This window comes from Pan paniscus, chromosome 7, assembly GCF_029289425.2.
Source record: "Pan paniscus chromosome 7, NHGRI_mPanPan1-v2.0_pri, whole genome shotgun sequence".
Taxonomy (NCBI): Eukaryota; Metazoa; Chordata; class Mammalia; order Primates; family Hominidae; genus Pan; species Pan paniscus.
The window spans coordinates 80,556,029-80,578,669 of record NC_073256.2 but is presented as its reverse complement, the minus strand read 5'-3'; positions in this window follow the sequence as shown (position 1 = coordinate 80,578,669).

The following is a 22,641-nucleotide window of genomic DNA, read 5'->3' as shown; positions in this document are numbered from 1 at the left end:
TTCTAGTCCCCAATGCCCACTGCTGGAAAATCTGTGTGCAGCTGACTTTCATTATTTTCATGAAGACGAAAAAGTGACTGTTTCCAGGAGATTCAATAAGTGATGTGCTATGTAAAGGCTATTTAAATTCACGTACTTTTGTCCTTCTTGCTGAGAATTGACTCTAACCTTTTTACTTTGCCATTTTAGGTTTTATGGGAAGGTTCTCCCCTATCACACTCAACATGTAGTTTGTGCATGAAGAAGACAAAAGAACAGAAAGTAAAAATGCAGTAGTTCCTGATTGGCAAATACAATACCCCGGGGCAAATCCAGTTTGTTAGGAGAAGCTTCTCCCCTATCACACTCAACATGTAGTTCATGCATGAAGAAGACAACAGAACAGAAAGTAAAAATGCAGGAGTCCTGATTGACAAATACAACACATGGGGGCAAATCCAGGTTGTGTTTAACACCTGGCTCTTCAGGTATTAGTATATGCAAAGAAATTCAGCTTTTGTGCCACAAGTCAAGGAAGGTCCAAAGTGAACAAGACACACCTTCATGGAGCATCCGTTTTACCCCTAAGGGCAGGTGGAGGCAAAAAAACCATTTGAACCGACAAGATATTTAAAACATTATATTAATAGTACTAAATATTTTATTGATTTTGACATTAAAGCACATTTCTTTCCTTTTTTTCTTTTTTTTCTTTTTTTTTTAATTTTCAGACAGAGTCTCGCTCTGTCGCCCAGGCTGGAGTGCAGCGGTGCAGTCTTGGCTCACAGCAACCTCCGCCTCCCGGGTTCAAGCGATTCTCCTGCCTCAGCCTCCTGAGTAGCTGGGATTATAGGCACGTGCCACCATGCCCAGCTAATTTTTGTATTTTTAGTAGAGATGGGGTTTCACCATGTTGGCCAGGCTGGTCTCAAACTCCTGACCTTGTGATCCGCCCGCCTCGGCCTCCCAAATAAAGCGTGATATTTCAAATAAATATTTTTGTTTCAGCTCCCCAATTGAAGACCAGGCTGAGACCACATGCAGAGTAAATTTTCGTCTGTATTAGTGAGAGTGTTTTTGTAGGAAGGTTTAGGGGAAGGTAAGGAAAGACTGTGTAGGAGGGAGGAGAAAAAAGGGAACTTGTGCATAAAAACAAAGACAGCCCCAAAGGACACAATGTGGGAAGCATTCACAGAGGATCCTGGGGCTAAGGGATTAGAGTTTAAGGCAAGCAGAACCTGGGATCAAGAGGGAAGAGGAAAGGTACTAGCAAAATGGAGGGGTAGATGCCTAGGATTGTAAAAGAGCTTTGCAAATGACATAAAGCTATCTTATTTTCCTATCACTGCTGTAACAAATTATCACAAACCCAGTGACTTAGAACAATACAAATTGACTATCTTACAGTTATCTCACTCAGCTAAATCAAGATGTTGGCAAAACTGAGTTCCTTCTGGAGGCTCTGGGGGAGATTCCGTTCTTTGCCTTTCCCAGCTTCTAGAGGCTCTCACACTTGGCTGTGGCCCTCTTCAATTTCCCAAGCCAGTACTAATATTACCCTGACCATGCTTCCATCATCACATCGCCTTCTCTGACCTCCCAAGTCCCTCTTTCATTTATAAGAACCCTTGAGATTACACTGGGCCCAACCAGATAATCCCCCCACCTCAAGATCCATGATTTGGTTCTATCTACAAAATCCCTTTATTCATGTAAGATAACACATTCGCAGGTTCCAGGGATTAGAGTGTGGACATCTTTGCGGGATCATTTTTCCGCTTACCCCACACAAGGAGTTGGAAGGTAGACTGGGGATACTTGAATTTTGACATTGGAAACGTTTGAGGCATTAACTTGCTCCAACACAGCAATGAGGTCTGGCAGGTCCAGAAGTATTAGGTAAATTTTACAAGGGGAAATACTTAAAGAAACACACCTGCGATTTCTTTTACCCAGACTGCATGCCTCAGGACTATGGTATTTTAAAGACCCTAGGACAATGTTTGAAACCCCCCATAAAGTATATATATATATATATATACATATATATATATATATATATACTTTCGAATATGAAAAGAAAGCCTAAAAATTAATATATTTTGATTAAAAGTCAATAAAATATAACATCCTGTCAACCTCATTTCATATTTCTTAAATTTAGAATTCATAGAAATAGAGTAACATTATAAGTAATTTTTAAGTTTGATTTTGTTACTTCTCAAGAATTCCTAAAAGGCAGGATGATGGCTGATAAAGCATATGCAATAAAAATTTAAATAAATTTATTGGAGCAAATAATTTCTAAAGCAAAATTATAAAATATTTTCCATCTTCATAGCAAAGACTTCACAACAAGAACTTCACTATTTTTATGGTGAGCTGTGAATGTATTTTAATCTGTTTAATATGGTGAGGGGTGGATATTCCCAAAAGAAGAGTGCCCAGGGCCTTGCATGGTCTTATAGCACACACATAAGGCAAAACCAGGGCTCATGACTAGACAAATGGGTGATGGAGATTTTACCAATGGGTGAATTCCCTGAATTAAATCTTTGATGAAATAGATATAAGGAAAATCTAACTCCATCAGCTTCCTCCAACCCATGAAGTTGTGAAAAAGGAAGTAACTCTAGCTGTCTAAATAAAAAGTCCTCTTTCATTTGTTTCCAAATGTTTTGAATTGGAAATAAACATAAAGGGAAATGAGAAAATGAGCATTTTCCCTTCCATTCAATTTTTATATTTGAATCATTTATAATTGATCAGCACTGTCCTCTTCACAGAGGAATTTAAAATGCATAATCTCATTCAATCTTCACAATAATCCAGTAAGATCGATATCTTTAGTTCCACTGCACACATGGGAACATAGCTTCTGAAAGGCTCCTGACTTGCCCAAGATAAAACACCTGGGAAGCGACAGAGGCAGAATTAAATACCACGTTTACTGCACTCCTACAACTGGTTGATCTTGAGAGTCTTTATAGCATCTCAATTAGGCAAACAAATTATGAGATTTAGAATTAAAGGAAATGGAATTTTGCAAGAATGCAATAAAAGAAATAATTAAATTTTGGGGAAAGGATTCTAGAGGACCTCTTTCTGTTATCATATCAAAAATCCTTACAAAAGACACACACATATGTTTATCTGCACCAAAGAATAACAGGATGTCTTTTTTTTTTTTTTTTTTTTTTGCATTTGGGTGTATACGAAAGTAGAGGAAATAGCTCTTTGAAGGAACAACAGCAGCTGGAGAAGGCCAAACTTGGAGAGGTCATTTTGAAAGCAGGCATGAGGAAAAAGGTCAGGGAATCATTAGTAACTGATTAATTTTGGATCTAAGACAAGGAAACTGGCTCCAGCATGCTAAATAGCTGAGTAAAATCAAAAGGGCCCTAGTATACTTGTAAAGTTCCAAGTGGCATGTGAACTAGCTTTTTCTCCCCTTCCTCATTGGAACAAGGTTAGTAAAAGAAATTGTGACAGTCTGTACTAGCGTTTGTATTAGCAAATAGTGACTCCTCTCTTTTTTCACCTTGTGCTGGGTACAGGACCCTGTCTCATTGCTATTGGACTTGACCATGTGATTGCAGCGCAATGTTAGTAAGCAAGGTGCAAGCAGAGGCCTTGAATGTCTTGCGGGGATCAGTGGCCTGATAATCTATCATGGAAAAAATGTGCCTCAGATAGTGTCTAACCTTTCAGCCTGAACGTTAGAATGAGACACATGAAGCCATTCACATGCACCAGGAGCTGCTGGTTTGAGAAGATGAGAAACACATGTCTCCTGACAGGAACCCAGACAGCAGGCTAGAACCTGAAATCTGAAGTCCAGCTCAGCCCAGCCAACTTGCAGCCACCTGAAGATCCACAAGCATGAGAATAAGTTTTAAGTCTCTGAGTTTTGGAATGGTTTTTATGTAGCATTATTATAGCAACAGCTAATTAAGGCAGAGATATGCTCCAGAAATTCGCCTCTGTCAAGTACTGGAATCTATTAGGAAAGGAAATTCTTATTTTCATAGTTATTGTTTACAAGCACCTCTGTAGGATTTGGGTGAGTATTATGGGATTTTTTTTGTTTATTAAAGAATCTTTATACACATTAAATAATCTACCATTATATTTGTTGAAGCAAGTTTAATACATTATTATTTCTAAGAAGTCTACAAAGTTGGCATGCTTTTGAAGGAGTTGCTTCATCAAGAGAAATATGAGAAAATTAAATTTTTTTTAATTAAAAAAAAACATTTGCAGAGACTTTCACTTCCAGGGAGATGCAGTGGATGGATTTTTTTCCTTTTCCTATCTCTATATACAACTAAAATCTCTGGACGTTATATATATAACAAGTGTAAGATTTGGAAAGGAGGGGAAAAAAGTAGACTGACTAGGGACTTTGGAACCCAAAGAATAACATGGTGGCGGGTTTCCTGAGTTTCTCTTTAGCAGCAACTTGGAAATGTCAATAGGCACAGACAGAAAACGCCCCAACAAAACCCTGCTCTCTTAAGCCAAAGAACGGGAAAGAGGCAGCCTAGCAAGATAGAATGCTTTCACACAATAACCACTCTACTCCAGCCGAACAGCGTGAATAAAACTATGAGTCTACTCTCATCCATGTCACGAAAAGCTGAGAGGGAAGCCTAGACTTGCTCCCTTGCAGACTCTAGCATTGCTGCGGGGCTGGTGTTAGGGAAAGTTGAGTCCAGAGTTTTCACCTCCACCAGGTAGTAACAAGGGCCCTTCCCTCCCTGTGATGTTAGGAGAGACCACATGAGGAGCCTACACTTCTGCTCCCTGTCCACACTAAGGTGCTGTTGGCAGAGGTCATGGGGGGACCTGTAACAAGGTATTCATACCTCTCTCAGCCAGGAAGTTTTCAGTGGAGGCTCAGTGGGGAACAAATTGCCACCCCTGACCAGAGGTAACAAGGAGTCACTACCCTTGGGGTATCAGCGGAGGCCATGTGGGAAATTTGGGCTTCTATCCTCATGCAGCAGTAATGAGGCAGTGCCTCTTCTCCCTCCACTGGAGCACTGACAAAGGAAGTAATCAAAAACAGAAAGTTAAATGAAATCCAGAGTCTTATAACATAATACCCAAAATGTCCAAATTTCTATTGGAAATTATTGATCTTACCCAGAACCAAGATCTCAAACTGAATGAAAAGGATAATCAGTGAATGTCAATACCAAGGTGGCAGAGATGTTAGAATTATCAACCATCACAAAAATACTTCAATGAGCAAGTAAAAACACACTTTAAATAAGTGAAAAAAGGATTATCAGCAAAGAAGTAGGAGATATAATATAAAGACAATCCAAATGAAAATTTTAGGAATTTAAAACACAATAAGCTACATTTAAAAAAAAAACTCATGAATAGACTTAACAGCAAATTTGAAGAAAACTGGAAAATCAGTGAACTAGAAGACAGAACAATAAAAATTACCCAATCTGAACAATAAAGAGAAAAAGATTGAAAATCAAAAAGAGAACATAGCATACTAGGCCTGTGGGACTTAAAAGAGATGTAAAATTCATATCATCAAAGTCCCTGAAAGAGAGGAGAAACCAGATGGAACTAAAACAATACTTGAAGAAATAATGACTAAAAACTTCTCAAATTTGGTAAAAGGCATAAACTTACAGTTTGAAATTGAATGAAGTTCAAATGATGAAGCCAAGAAATCCACTAAGAAATCAAAGATAAAGGAAACCCTCAAAGCAGTAGGACAGAAATAACCCATTTATAGGGGAAATATAATTTGAATGACATCAGATGTCTCATAAGAAACCATGGAGACCATAGGGAAATAGCAATCATTTTTGAACTGCTGAAAAAGAAAAGAACTTTTAACCCAGAAACCTATATTTATTGAAAATAATTCTGAGAAACAAAGGGAAAATCAAGAAAGTCTCAGATGAACAAAAACTAAAGGAACTTATTGCCAGAGAGTCACCCCTAAAAGAATCTCTAAAGGAAGTTCTCTAAACAGAAAAGATTTTATAAAGAAGAAAATTTAAAACATCAGGAAGGAAGAAAGAACATAATAAGCCAAAATTGGGGTAAATACAATAGACTTTCCTTCCTGAGTTTTCAAAATCATGATTTATGATTGAAGCAAAAAACTATAACACTCTCTGGTGTGGCCCTAAATGTATGTAGAGGAAATATATAAGACAATAATATTCTGAATTGTGGAGAGTAAAGGGGCATAAAAAGTTAAAATATCCTCACTTCACTCAAACTGGTATAATGACTACATACTATAATACCTAGAGCAGCCACTAAAAAACTATGCAAAAAGGCACAATTGAAAACGTTGTAGAGAAATTAAAATATAATTCTAAAAGATGTTCAAGTTACTCACAGAAAGGCAAGAAAAAGAAAACAGAAAAATGAAACACAGAAATAAACAGAAACTGTGCCAGGCACAGTGGCTCACGCCTGTAATCCTAGCACTTTGGGAGGCCAAAGCAGGTGGATCACCTGAGGTCAAGAGTTGGAGGCCAGCCTGGGCAACATGGTGAAACCTCGTTTCTACTAAAAATACAAAAAAATTTAGCTGGCTATGCTGGCAGACACCTGTAATCTCAGCTACTCGGGAGGCTGAGGCAGGAGAATTGCTTGAACCCAGGAGGCGGAGGTTGCAGTGAGCCGAGATCGTGCCATTGCACTCCAGCCTGAGCAGCAGAGCAAAACCACAGTAGAAAGAGAGAGAGGAAGAAAGAAAGAAGGAAAGAAAGAAAGAAAGAGAGAGAGAGAGAAAGAAAGGAAGGAAGGAAGGAAGGAAGGAAGGAAGGAAGGAAGAAAGAAAGAGAAAGAAAGAAAGAAAGAAAGAAAGAAAGAAAGAAAGAAAGAGAGGAAGGAAGGGAGGAAGGAAGGGAAGGAAGGGAGGGAAGGAAGGGAAGGAAGGGAAGGAAGGGAAGGAAGGGAAGGAAGGGAAGGAAAGGAAGGAAAGGAAGGGAAAGAAAGGAAAGAAAGGAAAAGAAAGGAAAGGAAAGAAAGGAAAAGAAAAGAAAGAACGGGCCAGGTGCGGTGGCTCACGCCTGTAATCCCAGCACTTTGGGAGGCTGAGACGGGCGGATCTCGAGGTCAGGAGATCGAGACCATCCTGCCTAACACGGTGAAACCCCGTTTCTACTAAAAATACAAAAAATTAGCCGGGCGTGGTGGCACACGCCTGTAGTCCCAGCTACTTGGGAGGCTGAGGAAGGAGAATCACTTGAACCCAGGAGGCAGAGGTTGCAGGGAGCCGAGATTGCGCCACTGCACTCCAACCTGGGTGACAGAGTGAGACACTGTCTCAAAAAAAAAAAAAGGGAAAGGAAGGAAGGAAGGAGGGAGGGAGGGAGGGAGGGAAGGAAGGAAGAGAAGGAAGGAAGGAAGAGAAGGAAGGAAGGAAGAGAAGGAAGGAAGGAAGGAAGGAAGGAAGGAAGGAAGGAAGGAAGGAAGGGAAACTGAACAAGCAGAGTTAAGCCCTAACGTATGAATTAAATGTAGACGGTCTAAATTCATCAATTAAAAGGCGAGTGTTGGCGGAGTGACCCATGCTAATGTTTCACAAAAAACAGAACTCAACTGTATGCTATCTACAAAAAAATTTACTTCAACTATGATATGGCCAGATTGATAGAAAGAGGAGGAAAAGGTATATCATGCAGACATTAACCAAAAGAAAGCAGGAGTGGCTATAGTAACAGCAGATACAGTAGATTTTAGAGCCAGAAAAATTGCCAGACAGATATGAGCATTATATAGAGAAAAAAGGATAATTCACCTGGAAATCATAGCAGTCTTAAATGTGTATGGGTCAGACAACAGAGCTGTAAAATACATGAGGCAAAAACTGATAGAACTTAAAGGAGAAATAGACAAATTCACAATTATAGTTGAAGTCTTCAACACCCCTCGCTCAACAGTTGATAGAACACCTAAACAGACTATCAGCCAGAATATGAAATAATTCAGCAACACCATTAACAAAAAAGATCAAATTGATATTTAGAGAAATTCCAATACATAAGAAGCAGAATACACATTCTTTTCAATGGTCAGTGGACATACACTAAGACAACATTCTGAACCATAAAACAAACTTCAACAAATTTTTCAAAATTGAAATTATACAAAGTGTGTTTTCAAACCACAATGGAATCAAATCAGAAGTCAATAACAGAAAGAAAACAGGAAAGTTTTAAATACTTGGAAACTAATCAACACACTGCTACATAATTCATGAGTCAAAAAGCAAGTCACACCTGAAAAAAATCAGCAGTCTGGAGGAGGAGCCAAGATGGCTGAATAGGAACAGCTCCGGTCTACAGCTCCCAGCGTGAGCGACGCAGAAGACGGGTGATTTCTGCATTTCCATCTGAGGTACCGGGTTCATCTCACTAGGGAGTGCCAGACAGTGGGCGCAGGTCAGTGGGTGCGCGCACCGTGCGCGAGCCGAAGCAGGGCGAGGCATTGCCTCACCTGGGAAGCGCAAGGGGTCAGGGAGTTCCCTTTCCGAGTCAAAGAAAGGGGTGACGGACGCACCTGGAAAACTCGGGTCACTCCCACCCGAATATTGCGCGTTTCAGACCGGCTTAAAAAACGGCGCACCACGAGACTATATCCCACACCTGGCTCGGAGGGTCCTACACCCTCGGAATCTCGCTGAGTGCTAGCACAGCAGTCTGAGATCAAACTGCAAGGCGGCAGCGAGGCTGGGGGAGGGGTGCCCGCCATTGCCCAGGCTTGCTTGGGTAAACAAAGCAGCCAGGAAGCTCGAACTGGGTGGAGCCCACCACAGCTCAAGGAGGCCTGCCTGCCTCTGTAGGCTCCACCTCTGGGGGCAGGGCACAGACAAACAAAAAGACAGCAGTAACCTCTGCAGACTTAAATGTCCCTGTCTGACAGCTTTGAAGAGAGCAGTGGTTCTCCCAGCACGCAGCTGGAGATCTGAGAACGGGCAGACTGCCTCCTCAAGTGGGTCCCTAACCCCTGACCCCCGAGCAGCCTAACTGGGAGGCACCCCCCAGCAGGGGCACACTGACACCTCACACGGCAGGGTATTCCAACAGACCTGAAGCTGAGGGTCCTGTCTGTTAGAAGGAAAACTAACAAACAGAAAGGACATCCACACCGAAAACCTATCTGTACATCACCATCATCAAAGACCAAAAGTAGATAAAACCACAAAGATGGGGAGAAAACAGAACAGAAAAACAGGAAACTCTAAAATGCAGAGCGCCTCTCCTCCTCCAAAGGAACGCAGTTCCTCACCAGCAACGGAGCAAAGCTGGATGGAGAATGATTTTGACGAGCTGAGAGAAGAAGGCTTCAGACGATCAAATTACTCTGAGCTACGGGAGGACATTCAAACCAAAGGCAAAGAAGTTGAAAACTTTGAAAAAAATTTAGAAGAATGTATAACTAGAATAACCAATACAGAGAAGTGCTTAAAGGAGCTGATGGAGCTGAAAACCAAGGCTCGAGAACTACGTGAAGAATGCAGAAGCCTCAGGAGCCGATGCGATCAACTGGAAGAAAGGGTATCAGCAATGGAAGATGAAATGAATGAAACGAAGCGAGAAGGGAAGTCTAGAGAAAAAAGAATAAAAAGAAATGAGCAAAGCCTCCAAGAAATATGGGACTATGTGAAAAGACCAAATCTACGTCTGATTGGTGTACCTGAAAGTGATGCGGAGAATGAAACCAAGTTGGAAAACACTCTGCAGGATATTATCCAGGAGAACTCCCCCAATCTAGCAAGGCAGGCCAACGTTCAGATTCAGGAAATACAGAGAACGCCACAAAGATACTCCTCGAGAAGAGCAACTCCAAGACACATAATTGTCAGATTCACCAAAGTTGAAATGAAGGAAAAAATGTTAAGGGCAGCCAGACAGAAAGGTCGGGTTACCCTCAAAGGGAAGCCCATCAGACTAACAGCGGATCTCTCGGCAGAAACCCTACAAGCCAGAAGAGAGTGGGGGCCAATATTCAACATTCTTAAAGAAAAGAATTTTCAACCCAGAATTTCATATCCAGCCAAACTAAGCTTCATAAGTGAAGGAGAAATAAAATACTTTACAGACAAACAAATGCTGACCGATTTTGTCACCACCAGGCCTGCCCTAAAAGAGCTCCTGAAGGAAGCGCTAAATATGGAAAGGAACAACCGGTACCAGCCGCTGCAAAATCATGCCAAAATGTAAAGACCATCAAGACTAGGAAGAAACTGCATCAACTAATGAGCAAAATCACCAGCTAACATCATAATGACAGGATCAAATTCACACATAACAATATTAACTTTAAATGTAAATGGACTAAATGCTCCAATTAAAAGACACAGACTGGCAAGGTGGATAAAGAGTCAAGACCCATCAGTGTGCTGTATTCAGGAAACCCATCTCACATGCAGAGACACACATAGGCTCAAAATAAAAGGATGGAGGAAGATCTACCAAGCAAATGGAAAACAAAAAAAGGCAAGGTTTGCAATCCTAGTCTCTGATAAAACAGACTTTAAACCAACAAAGATCAAAAGAGACAAAGAAGGCCATTACATAATGGTAAAGGGATCAATTCAACAAGAGGAGCTAACTATCCTAAATATTTATGCACCCAATACAGGAGCACCCAGATTCATAAAGCAAGTCCTGAGTGACCTACAAAGAGACTTAGACTCCCACACATTAATAATGGGAGACTTTAACACCCCACTGTCAACATTAGACAGATCAACGAGACAGAAAGTCAACAAGGATACCCAGGAATTGAACTCAGCTCTGCACCAAGCGGACCTAATAGACATCTACAGAACTCTCCACCCCAAATCAACAGAATATACATTTTTTTCAGCACCACACCACACCTATTCCAAAATTGACCACATAGTTGGAAGTAAAGCTCTCCTCAGCAAATGTAAAAGAACAGAAATTATAACAAACTATCTCTCAGACCACAGTGCAATCAAACTAGAACTCAGGATTAAGAATCTCACTCAAAGCCGCTCAACTACATGGAAACTGAACAACCTGCTCCTGAATGACTGCTGGGTACATAACGAAATGAAGGCAGAAATAAAGATGTTCTTTGAAACCAACGAGAACAAAGACACAACATACCAGAATCTCTGGGACGCATTCAAAGCAGTGTGCAGAGGGAAATTTATAGCACTAAATGCCCACAAGAGAAAGCAGGAAAGATCCAAAATTGACACCCTAACATCACAATTAAAAGAACTAGAAAAGCAAGAGCAAACACATTCAAAAGCTAGCAGAAGGCAAGAAATAACTAAAATCAGAGCAGAACTGAAGGAAATAGAGACACAAAAAACCCTTCAAAAAATTAATGAATCCAGGAGCTGGTTTTTTGAAAGGATCAACAAAATTGATAGACCGCTAGCAAGACTAATAAAGAAAAAAAGAGAGAAGAATCAAATAGACGCAATAAAAAATGATAAAGGGGATATCACCACCGATCCCACAGAAATACAAACTACCATCAGAGAATACTACAAACACCTCTATGCAAATAAACTAGAAAATCTAGAAGAAATGGATACATTCCTCGACACATACACTCTCCCAAGACTAAACCAGGAAGAAGTTGAATCTCTGAATAGACCAATAACAGGAGCTGAAATTGTGGCAATAATCAATAGTTTACCAACCAAAAAGAGTCCAGGACCAGATGGATTCACAGCCGAATTCTACCAGAGGTACAAGGAGGAGCTGGTACCATTCCTTCTGAAACTATTCCAATCAATAGAAAAAGAGGGAATCCTCCCTAACTCATTTTATGAGGCCAGCATCATTCTGATACCAAAGCCTGGCAGAGACACAACCAAAAAAGAGAATTTTAGACCAATATCCTTGATGAACATTGATGCAAAAATCCTCAATAAAATACTGGCAAACCGAATCCAGCAGCACATCAAAAAGCTTATCCACCATGATCAAGTGGCCTTCATCCCTGGGATGCAAGGCTGGTTCAACATACGCAAATCAATAAATGTAATCCAGCATATAAACAGAGCCAAAGACAAAAACCACATGATTATCTCAATAGATGCAGAAAAAGCCTTTGACAAAATTCAACAACCCTTCATGCTAAAAACTCTCAATAAATTAGGTATTGATGGGACATATTTCAAAATAATAAGAGCTATCTATGACAAACCCACAGCCAATATCATACTGAATGGGCAAAAACTGGAAGCATTCCCTTTGAAAACTGGCACAAGACAGGGATGCCCTCTCTCACCGCTCCTATTCAACATAGTATTGGAAGTTCTGGCCAGGGCAATCAGGCAGGAGAAGGAAATAAAGGGTATTCAATTAGGAAAAGAGGAAGTCAAATTGTCCCTGTTTGCAGACGACATGATTGTTTATCTAGAAAACCCCATCGTCTCAGCCCAAAATCTCCTTAAGCTGATAAGCAACTTCAGCAAAGTCTCAGGATACAAAATCAATGTACAAAAATCACAAGCATTCTTATACACCAACAACAGACAAACAGAGAGCCAAATCATGAGTGAACTCCCATTCACAATTGCTTCAAAGAGAATAAAATACCTAGGAATCCAACTTACAAGGGATGTGAAGCACCTCTTCAAGGAGAACTACAAACCACTGCTCAAGGAAATAAAAGAGGATACAAACAAATGGAAGAACATTCCTTGCTCATGGGTAGGAAGAATCAATATCGTGAAAATGGCCATACTGCCCAAGGTAATTTACAGATTCAATGCCATCCCCATCAAGCTACCAATGACTTTCTTCACAGAATTGGAAAAAACTACTTCAAAGTTCATATGGAACCAAAAGAGAGCCCGCATCGCCAAGTCAATCCTAAGCCAAAAGAACAAAGCTGGAGGCATCACACTACCTGACTTCAAACTATACTACAAGGCTACAGTAATCAAAACAGCATGGTACTGGTACCAAAACAGAAATATAGATCAATGGAACAGAACAGAGCCCTCAGAAATAATGCCGCTTACCTACAACTATCTGATCTTTGACAAACCTGAGAAAAACAAGCAATGGGGAAAGGATTCCCTATTTAATAAATGGTGCTGGGAAAACTGGCTAGCCATATGTAGAAAGCTGAAACTGGATCCCTTCCTTACACCTTATACAAAAATCAATTCAAGATGGATTAAAGATTTAAACGTTAGACCTAAAACCATAAAAACCCTAGAAGAAAACCTAGGCATTACCATTCAGGACATAGGCGTGGGCAAGGACTTCATGTCCAAAACACCAAAAGCAATGGCAACAAAAGCCAAAATTGACAAATGGGATCTAATTAAACTAAAGAGCTTCTGCACAGCAAAAGAAACTACCATCAGAGTGAATAGGCAACCTACAACATGGGAGAAAATTTTTGCAACCTACTCATCTGACAATGGGCTAATATCCAGAATCTACAGTGAACTCAAACAAATTTACAAGAAAAAAACAAACAACCCCATCAAAAAGTGGGCGAAGGACATGAACAGGCACTTCTCAAAAGAAGACATTTATGCAGCCAAAAAACACATGAAAAAATGCTCATCATCACTGGCCATCAGAGAAATGCAAATCAAAACCACTATGAGATATCATCTCACACCAGTTAGAATGGCAATCATTCAAAAGTCAGGAAACAACAGGTGCTGGAGAGGATGTGGAGAAATAGGAACACTTTTACACTGTTGGTGGGACTGTAAACTAGTTCAACCATTGTGGAAGTCAGTGTGGCGATTCCTCAGGGATCTAGAACTAGAAATACCATTTGACCCAGCCATCCCATTACTGGGTATATACCCAAATGACTATAAATCATGCTGCTATAAAGACACATGCACACGTATGTTTATTGCGGCATTATTCACAATAGCAAAGACTTGGAACCAACCCAAATGTCCAACAATGATAGACTGGATTAAGAAAATGTGGCACATATACACCATGGAATACTATGCAGCCATAAAAAATGATGAGTTCATATCCTTTGTAGGGACATGGATGAAATTGGAAACCATCATTCTCAGTAAACTATCGCAAGAACAAAAAACCAAACACCGCATATTCTCACTCATAGGTGGGAATTGAACAATGAGATCACATGGACACAGGAAGGGGAATATCATACTCTGGGGACTGTGGTGGGGAGTGGGGAGGGGGGAGGGATAGCATTGGGAGATATACCTAATGCTAGATGACGAGTTAGTGGGTGCAGCGCACCAGCATGGCACGTGTATACATATGTAACTAACCTGCACAATGTGCACATGTACCCTAAAACTTAAAGTATAATAATAAAAAAAAAAAAAGCAAGTCACAAGGGAAATGAAAAAATTCATTAAACTGTAAGAAAATGAAAATACAGCATATTAAAATTTGTGCAACCCAGTTAAAAGAGTGCAGAGAGGAAAATTTCTAGCACTGTGTGCATTAGAAAAAAGATTTTAAAAATCTCAAATTAATACCCTAAGTTCTCACCTCAAAAACCTAGAAGAAGAGCTAGATAAGAACCAAAGCAAGGAAAATAAAAGTAATAATAAAGAGCAAAAATCAATAAAATTGAAAACAGAAAAACAACAGAGAAAATAAGTGAAAACAAAAAGTGGTTATTTGAAAAGATCAGTAAAATTGGCATACCTCTGGCAAAATTAATAAAGAAACAAGAGAGAATATACAAATAACCAATATCAGGAAGAAAAGTGGGAATATCACTACAGACTCTGAAGACATCAGAAGGATAATAAAGAAATACTGTAAACAATTCTGTACACATAAATTTGATAGCTCACATAAAAATGGATCAATTCCTTAAAAGATGCAAACTGCCATGACTCACCCAATATAGATAATTTGAAATGCCCTATAACTATTAAGAAATTGAATTCATAATTTTAAAACCTCAATATAGTAATTTCCAGGCCTAGAAGTAATCACTGAGTAATTCTACCAAACATTTAAAGAACAAACACCAATTCTATACAACTTCTTCCAGAAAATAGAAGAACACTTCTCAGTTCATTTCATGAAACTGGTATTACCCTGATACCAAACCAGACAAAGGTAGTACAGAAATATAAGGCTGTACAAAACAAAAAACAAAAACAAAAAACTGCAGACATAGAATACTCAGGATTAGAGGCACAAAGACCCTTAACAAGTTAGTAGCAAACAGAATTCAGCAATGTACAAAAAACTATGTACCATGACAAAGGGAATTTTATTCCAGGAATGCAGAAGTGGTTTAATATTTGACAAGTGATCAGTGCAATTCACCGTTAACAGGCTAAAAAAGGAAAATACGTTATAATATCAATCTATGTAGAAAATGCAGTTTATCAAAACTTAGCACACATGTATGATTTTAAAAACTCCCAGAAAAATAGCAGTAGGGAGGAGCTTCCTCAATTTGATAAACAGCTTTACAAAAACCTGCATTATACATTATGGTTAATGACTGAATGATTACCCCTTAATATCAGGAAAGAAGTAAGAATGTCTGTTTTGCCACTCTTGTTAAACATAGTGCTGGAAGTTCTAGCCAGTGCATAGGTCTAGAAAAGGAAAGAAAAGATGTGTAAACTGGAAAGAAATAAATAAAAGTGCCTCTATTTACAGATGATATGATTTTCTATGTACAAAATCCCAAGGAATCATACATACACACAACTAGAACTAATAAGAGAGTACAGTAATGACAGAAGATGCAAGATTAACATTTAAAAATCAATTATATTTCTATATACTAGCAATAAGCATGTGGACACCAAAAATGTAAAATATAATATTATTTGCAATCACAAAAATTTAAGTACTTGAGTATAAATCTAACAAAACATGTACAGAACTTATATGCTGAAAACTACAAAATATTATGAAACCAACAAAATATTCGGTATTATGAAATCAACAAAAATCTATATTCATAGAAAGACATTCTTATACACACGTGTATATATGTGTACACACATACATACTCTCATGGATTAAAAGACTAAACATAGTAAAGATGTAAATTTTCCTGAAATATATACAGGTTTAACACAATTTCTTTAAAAATCCTAGCAAGGTGTTTGTAAATATGAATAAGATTATTCTAAAATTTATGCCAAAACGCAAAGAACTACAATAGCTAAAACATATTTGAACTAGAAAACGTGGAATCAATCTACCTAATTTGTAAACTTATTACAGAGTTACAGTAATCAAGATGGTGTGGTATTGGTGGAAAAAGGGACACATTGTTTGACTGAACAGAATTGAGAACACAGAAATAGACTCAAACAAATATCCCCAGCTGATTTTTGACAAAGATACAAAATCAATTCAATGGAGAAAAGACAGCCATTTCAGCAAATGGTACTGGAGTAATTAAGTGGATATCTATAGGCAAAAGAACTCAGGTCTCATGCCTTAAAAAAGAATTAACTTAAAATGGACCCAGTACTCTAATATATAATGGTAGACTATAAAACTTTTTGAAAAAATAAAAGAGTATATCTGAGGAGATTTGACAGCAAAAACACAAACCATAAAATAGTAAATTGATAAAACTATATTTTATCAAAAATTTAAAATTTTGCTTTGTGAAGGACCCTGTTAAAGGGAAGAAAAGACATAGTATACACTGGGAAGAATTATTTTTAAACTACATATCCAACAAAGGATTAGCACCTAGAATACATAAAGAACTCTCAAAATTCAACAACAACAACAAACAAATAATTCAATTAAAAAATAGGCAAATCACACCAAGAGACATTTTACCAAAGTTGACTTATAGATGGTAAATAAACACATGAAATGATGTACATTACTAACCATCCAAGAAGTGTATATCAAAATGTACAAAGATATCATTACACACGTATCAGAATGACTCAGTGTAAAAAATAGGGACAAAACCAAATGCTGGCAACGATGTAGAGAAACTGGAACACTCATATCTTTCTCATGAGATTGTAAAATGGTACAGCCATCCTGGAAAGTGGTTTGGCATTTTCAAAAAGCAAACAAACAAACAAACAAACAAAAAACCTAAAAATGTAACTGTGTAACTACTGCATGAGTGAGAAATTTCACTCATGAGCGTTTATCCCAGATAAATGAAAACTTATGCTCACACAAAAACTTGTACATGAATGTTTATAGCAGCTTTATTCCTAGGAGCCAAAAATTCGAAAAAAAACCAGATGTCTTTCAGTAGCTGGATGGTTAAGTAAACTGTGCTATATCCACACCATAAAAAAAACTACTCGGAAGTAAAAATAAATGAATTATTTATACACACAATTTGGAAGAATCTCTAGAGAATTATGAGGAATGCAAAAAGCCAATACCAAGAGGTTCCACACTATGTGATTCCATTTATATAAGCTTCTTGAAATGAAAAACATAGAAATAAATAACAGATTAGTGGTTGTTCAGGATGAAGGGTTGGGGGTGGGAGGGAAGTGGATGTGACTACAAAAAGGTAACATGGGATCCTCACCACCATGGAATTAATTGTTCTCTATCACTGTATCAACGTCAATATCTTAGTTGGGATATTGTGCTATAGCTCACCATGTGCTACAACTGAGGGTGAAGGATATGAAGGATCTCCCTCTATTATATCTTACAACTGCATGTGAATTTATAATGATCACAAAATAGTTTAGTTTTTTTTAAGTATGAGTTTATTTGCTTAGTTATTTTTAGTCACATTTGAAACTTGTATCTCAGAGCCTCAAAATAGCTTATTTTTATTTCCACTGCAGGCCATAAAAAATGAGAGGGAGAGAGAGAGAGGAAGAGAGAAGGAAGGAGAGTGAGAGAGACAGAGGGAGAGAGATCATTTTATAAATATTTATCTTATACTGACTATATGCCAAGCATTGTGTTATGCCATGAGGAATCAATGGCAGCAAAGTCAGAGTTCCTGCCTTTATGTATATGTATACACACACACACACGCACATTCACAAATATAAACAAAACTTTATACGCCATATAGATATTCATTTAAAATATATGCATAATTGTTTTTAATAATGATCTCTCATTTCCTCAAATACACCAGTGTTATTAACTTACATAATTAAGTTATAGCTTTTTAAAAACTTTCAAACAGTATGTTTGTAGTAATGTTTTAAAAATTGAGGGCAAAGTTAGTGACCTTGAGAACAGATAAATCTAGGGCTTCTGCTTTCTAAGGAGACTGAAAAGTCTTCACAAAGAGCATTAGCATACCCAGCCTTTTAGCTGCGCATTCGTTGCCAGATATTACTGTCGATACCACAGGATTCTAGAGTCATTACTGCTCAGGGCCATTAGGCACTACATTGGTAGAGAATTTTGTGCAAAAGACCTAGAAAGATAGATGAAGATGGAGAAAAATGAATGTTAAAATCAATAAATACATATATTCCACTTCCTTCGAATCTGTTATTTAATCTTTGAAATGTCTATTTTATTTTATAAAACATGAGCATAAATGAGCATGCTGATTTATTAAAATGCTTGAAACTTTATATAAGTAATAGGTTAAAAACCTCTTATTTTCTTATTTAAACAATTAAATCTTGGAAAAAGATATAGTGAATCATTCTTCTTAAATATGTTTGAGTTTTTTTAAAAAGCACAGGAAAAAGCAAAAATCCTACAACAAGAAGGCTAAAGAAAGGAACAAAATAAGCAAAAATTATAAATGATTAATTCATTCAGAGATAATACATAAATTCAGAAAACAGAGGAAAACTACCTATAATTAATGCCCCTCAAAAAGAACATTAATTCTATGAAGCAATAAATCACAGATGAGATGATAAAACAACACATTGATAAAAGGAGTTTCCAGAGCTAGATAAACATAAAGAAATTAAAGCAAAAGAAAACACCTCCACTTAAAACTAAAATATTAACAAGTAAATAAAACTAAAATAGTAACAAAAAAGCACACAATTAAGTGCTAAAAACTTCATTAATGTTATAGGGGAAGGCTTGAGAGTCTTAGTGAGTCCATGTGCTGGTGATGGCAGGAAGAGGGGCTGAGAAGGTAGAGAACAAGAGATTAATGTACATGGAGAGAAGATAATGGAAATAGAAGACAGGGATAGACCTAAGGATAGTTGAGAAGATGAGAAACCAAGATATAGAAACATGAAGGAAGGGCCAAATAAAAGCATATTCTATTTCAATAAAAGTTATGTATGGAACAATAGAATATATATATATATATACACACATATATATATGTATATCATATTGACGTGATATTTTCAACTTGTGATAGGTTTATTGACATAACCCCATTGTAAGTCAGGGAGCATTTATCTATCTTATTATCTATCTACCTACACATATATGTATATATCTTTGAAGCCTCAAGGAGATAAAAAAAAGAATGTTTAGCTTTAATAGAAAAATCATCACCATTTACCATCTGGGTTCAACTGACACTTTTAATATATAATTTACAAAAGTAGGAATAAAAGGATAGTGAAAAACAACATTTGAAATTTTACTAAGAACTTAAACATAGCAAAGCCAAACACTCCTTATTACCCTAGGTTTGAAGGCATACACACACACATACACACACGTGTATATATCCATATACTCTACGCTCCCCCAAAATATATATACAACTCCACACCAAAAATGGGCAGTGTAATTTGAATGCAACTAAATGCTTAGTAACAGTTATGCATGAACCTGGAATATATAAATCTTGTTCATTGATTCCAGATTTCAAGTTAAGGCTATACATTATTATTATTTTTTAGTTCTTTTTCTTTCTTTCTTTTCTTTCCTTTCTTTTCCATGGGGGGCACTTGCATTATCAAAACACAATAATTCTGAAAACTTTGATGGCTCCTAATTTTGCTAAAGAGAAATGGACTTTGCCTTTGCTCCATAATTGCAAAATATTTTCAGTTTTAGACTTACAGACATCATTTAGAATGCTCAGTTGAATGATTTTTTTCTCATTCCTACATTATCTAATTTCCTTTGCATAAATGCCTGCCTTCAGCATTTGTCCATTTACAAACTATATCAAGTAAATACTAGTGCACAAATTTTACAAAAGATGAAAGAATTCTGATACATGTTCTTTTAGGAAAATAAAACATTGTGGATGAATTCCTTCCTGTCGAGTGTCATTTTTCACCTTTTCCTTAGGAATATATTGTTCACTCATTAATTCTTGAGTCCAAGAAAACCTCTCCAGAACATCAAACCCTGAAGACTCATTGTCTGAGATTTTGCTGATGGTCAATTTCACCAATATTGGAATGCTACTATTTGTTTCAATTTATCTTCTGCTTCATTTAGTAAGTGTGCAATATCTTCCTCTGCCCATAATTATTTTGTCATTATGGATAAAAATTAAAAATTTTGAATTATCAATGATGTTTAATGAAAGCTAAAAAAAACCTACAAAAAAAATCTCCTGATTTCTTTGATACGTTCTTGAAATACATTTCAATACTTCAGCAGCAGAATATGACTGCCACAGGATCCTTCTAAATAACATTAAAACTATGGCATAAAATAGCAGACCTAAGGCAATATGTATCTACTCTTATGTCAGGAAGCACAGACAAATTTAGTTATTAGGAAGGGGGAAGACACCATCACATGGATTTTAAAAAACACTATAAGATACATGAAAGTTATCTAGAGTTCTGTTTCCCAGTCATGATAACTTTGCCAGTTAACAACAATTAATCAATCACTTATACAAATATAGTGAACTCTTGGACACACTACTTACTATATAGATCGGTAAAAGAGGTCTCTGGACCTCCCTTATCCAACAAACAAACAAACAGGCAAGAAATGTGAATAGAGTCAAGCAGAAAGGGAGGAGCATTGAATGCAGATAACCTATGCTTCTACTTCTTAGAGCCAACCGGAATGAAAGGGCCCATCTAGAATATTAGAGAGAAGGTTGCAAATGCGCTAAGGCAGGGCCAAAGAGGCAAGGAGCAGGGTCACAGAGGCAGGGAGCCAGGCCAGAGAAGTCAGGGTTCACAACAACAGGGAGCCAGAGAGACACAGAAATCACCAGGACTGTGGGCAGCAGGGAGGGGTGGTGCCCTGAAGTCACAGAACCAAAGCAGCATGAGATACTTGAACATATAGAACATATACAGGAAAGGGAAGCTCAGTCTCAGTCTCTTGTTCTGAGAAGGCCAAAGTGTTTCTAGGATAGGAGCATCTCCAACTTTCCTTTGAAGGAAAGCTTCCCCAAGTCGGGACTACTGGACTAGCACAAGTTAAAAGCAACTGTGACTTCATAAAGTCTGCCGAACAAATGAGAAGGTAAGTTCTGAATGAAAGTCAAGAAAAAAAACAAGGAAGGAATAAATTTAGACACTAGGACAGCAGATGTGAAAAACTGTCATATACTATATATAATTAAAACCTGAAGAATAATAAATCAATGATAGTGGAATAATTGCTACAAGTGTTGGGAATAAACAACACTCAACCTAGGATCGTGCACTCAGCAAAAAAAAAAAAAAAAAAAAGTTGAAAGGGGAAACCTGAAAGAATGAACAGACATTTAAAGAAATGGAATATTTGGAAATACAAAATAATCATTGAAATAAAAAAACTCGGTGCTTGGTTAAACAGCAGATCAGACACAATTGAAAAGAGAATTAATGAGCTGGAGAATATGTCTGAAAAATTTTTCCAGAATATAGGTAACGTAATTAAGGAAATGGAAAATACAAAAAGAAGGTAAGCCACATTTGAGACAGAATAAGACTGATACATACTTACCTGAAGTCTCAGAAAATAAAATTGGAGAACAAAGAAAAAAGTATTTAAGGAAAATTTTCCAAAATGAATACACATGATTCTACAGATCCCAACAGGTTACACATTTATATGTATCTCACTGAAGTCCCAGAATATCAAAGACTCAAAGATCATTCAAACGGCCAGGAAGTAAAGACAGATACCTAAAAATCAACAATAGTTAAACCACTTCAGACATCTGACTACAGAAACGGGAACCAGAACACAGCAAAATGTACCTCCAAACTTTTGGGAGTGAACCACTGTCAGCCTATTGTGTACCTAGCAATATTATTGTTCATAAAACAGATAATAATCATAAGGGCAACATTTCTAAGAAAATAGAGATGTATAAAACTGAGGCATTTTGCCACCAAGTAACCTACTTTAAACATACAATAGAAAAATCTACTTCAAGAAGAATCATGCTAGAAGGATGGTCTGAGACATAAGAAATAATGGTGAAAATAGAAGGATAAACAGGCATGTAAATTCAAACAAACATCATCTATATAAACAATAATGTCTATTATGTGGGTTTTTAAAAAACAAATAAAATACTCAACAAGAGTACTAACGATATCATATAAGGCATAAGGGGGAAACATAAGCTAAACTATTTTTAAATCTTTAAATTTTCTGGGAGAAGTATCAGGATATTATTCAACTTTAAAACTTTGTTACATTACATATGTATGATGAAACTTCAAATGTAGCCACTTATCCTATATGTTCAATAACAGAAGAAAAAACGTTAAAGCATAACTGTCATTATAACTTGCAGACATATTACTGGGAACAATCGGAGAGTTTAGCAAGATGGCTAGATTTAATATCAATATTAAAAAATCAG